The sequence below is a fragment of the Adiantum capillus-veneris genome, chromosome 28, assembly GCF_014529385.1.
Source record: "Adiantum capillus-veneris isolate H3 chromosome 28, ASM1452938v2, whole genome shotgun sequence".
NCBI lineage: Eukaryota > Viridiplantae > Streptophyta > Polypodiopsida > Polypodiales > Pteridaceae > Adiantum > Adiantum capillus-veneris.
Window position 1 is genome coordinate 95,771,553 of NC_140958.1, and position 2,215 is coordinate 95,773,767.

Genomic DNA, 2,215 nt, shown 5'->3' on the forward strand with positions numbered 1-2,215 from the left:
ACACACACATTTCTCTCTCTCTCTCTCTCTCTCTCTCTCTCTCTCTCTCTCCTACACACACACACCTCTCTCTCTCTCTCTCTCTCTCTCTCTCTCTCTCTTTCACACACACACACACACACACACACACACACACACCGCTCTCTCTCTCTCTCTCTCTCTCTCTACACACACACACACGATGTAGAGAGAGACAGAGAGAGAGAGGGGTTGGGGGGGGGGGGGGGGGGGGGCATAATACCTACACACACACACACACACGATGTAGAGAGAGAGAGAGAGGGGTTGGGGGGGGACATAATACCTGCGCAATAGATGGAGGCCAAGATTTGAACAGAGCACAAGCGAAAATGGCCCCTGTTGCTCGCGGGTTTCGCTTTTTTCTCCCAAATTTTTTTGCGTCGATATACGTGTCGCTATAAGCGTCGATATACGCGTGAAAAATAAAACCTTTCCACGTGTATATCGATGCGTATATCGACGCCCGCTAATTTCGTTGATATATGCGCGTCGATATCTCCATGTAGTGTTGTAATGACACGTCAAGGCCCTCTAATTAGAGTGGGGGGTTGCCAGCCCGGGGGGGAGGGGGGGAGCTTCTCGAGGGAACAACTAGAAGCATCCAGAGATCTTAGCAGAGGGTATCCTTCCAGAGGCGGCATCTCTGACAAATTTACATTATGACTGATGTCAAGGCTCTCCAAGAGAGGTAGGTCCCAAAAGCAAGCTTGGAAGCTCTGAGCTGACGTTCTTGTTAACGAGAGCGACTTGAGCTCAGACACGATCTCTCGATCCAAGCAGAAAGGCGCTAAACCATTACCAGGATTGGATGGGAAACGAATATCCCCATCCAAAACAAGGTACTCCAAGGCCTTCCACTTGCATTCCAAAGCCGGACTATCCAGCTCTAATTCGGGCCAGTGTACAGGAGAATCATAGCTGAATCTCAAACCCAAGTTCTTGAGTCGGGATAAACTGGCAAGGCTCTGCCAGGGTATGGGACCGTGCAGTGAAAAACCAGAGAGATCCAGGTATGTCAGGTTCTGCAGGTTGCCCAACCGCAGGGAGGCGATAGGTACAGCATAACCCATGTCAGCCAGGTCAAGGTACTCGATGGCATCGCCGGGCAGGAAGCTGAATAGACTGGAAAGGTTGAGCTCCAATGAATTGCAAGAGCTATAAGATTGAGGTACCTGAGCTTAGGCAGGAAGGGAAAATGAGGGAGGTTCCCAGAGATTTGGGTGCCACTGAGGTCCAGGTGGGTGAGGTTGATCGGGAGGGCAGCCAAGGCGTGCCGGGACGGCAGAGGACCGGAGAAGTAGGTGCCTCGCAGGTCCAGAACTTCCAGGGACTCCAAGCTTGCAATAGAGGCAGGTAGTTGCCCACATGGGTCCGGTCTGCAATCATAATAATCTGGATTGCAGTTATAAGGGAGCTGGAGGGCGACCACTCTGCGGGTTGTGGCATCACATCTGACACCCTGCCACTCAGTACAACAATCTGCAACCCCATGATCCCACTTGAACCACGCATCCTGCTGCCCTTCTACTATCATAGCCAAGAGACGTCGTTGCGGCCGTCTCTAGAGCAAGAAGGGCGGATCTGTCTTCTGGATGACATGAATATTGGAGGTTTGAATTATACATATTGGCCGTTGCTGCCAAACGAGACAGAAACAGAGAAATTACAGGAAAAAGAAGGAAGTGCAATGGCGATGATCTGAGTAGAAGCTGATGATAAGACATTCTACTTCCTGCACGCTGCGCCATCTTTTTAGGCCCTGACAACCTGCAGGTTATTTATACCTTCATTGTCTAATACCAATACCAATGGCCATCTGAATAAGTAACTTTACCAAAAAGTAAAAAGATAACGAGCACTAGATAGAGTCTAGCGCCACTGTTAAAACAGGGCTCCGAAAAATGACTTTACCGAGCCACCTTTGGATCCTTTTCACCCCTTTGTCTAAAGGTGAAAACCATCATCAATAGGAAAATTCTGTATAATTTTGAACTTTTCAACTAAAAATCTTCTTGCAATTTTTTGTTTGCCGCGGTCACTTTTTCATTTCAATAGGATTTTGGATAGTGCGAACCTAACTTTTCTTGACAGGTGCTTTAAAAAAAGCCCTACAGAGTGCATTGCAATGAGATATTATATCCTCCACTGAAAGCTTGGATGAGGCTGGGTTCACATCGAAGCAACGGAAAACAAG

The 2,215-nt window shown here is 48.5% G+C and overlaps 1 long non-coding RNA gene and 1 pseudogene across 1 annotated transcript in view; both read right to left on the reverse strand.

Annotated features, from left to right (window-relative positions):
* The window catches only part of LOC147420924 (uncharacterized), a 10,339-nt gene extending 9,377 nt beyond the window's left edge, over positions 1 to 962 (reverse strand). The window contains exon 1 of the long non-coding RNA XR_015186960.1: positions 305 to 962. This is a non-coding gene — a long non-coding RNA (uncharacterized LOC147420924). The remainder of the gene's footprint in view (positions 1 to 304) is intronic.
* LOC147420923 (uncharacterized) overlaps positions 1 to 1,962 on the reverse strand; it is a 14,055-nt pseudogene extending 12,093 nt beyond the window's left edge.
* Between the last annotated feature and the right edge of the window lie 253 nt (positions 1,963 to 2,215).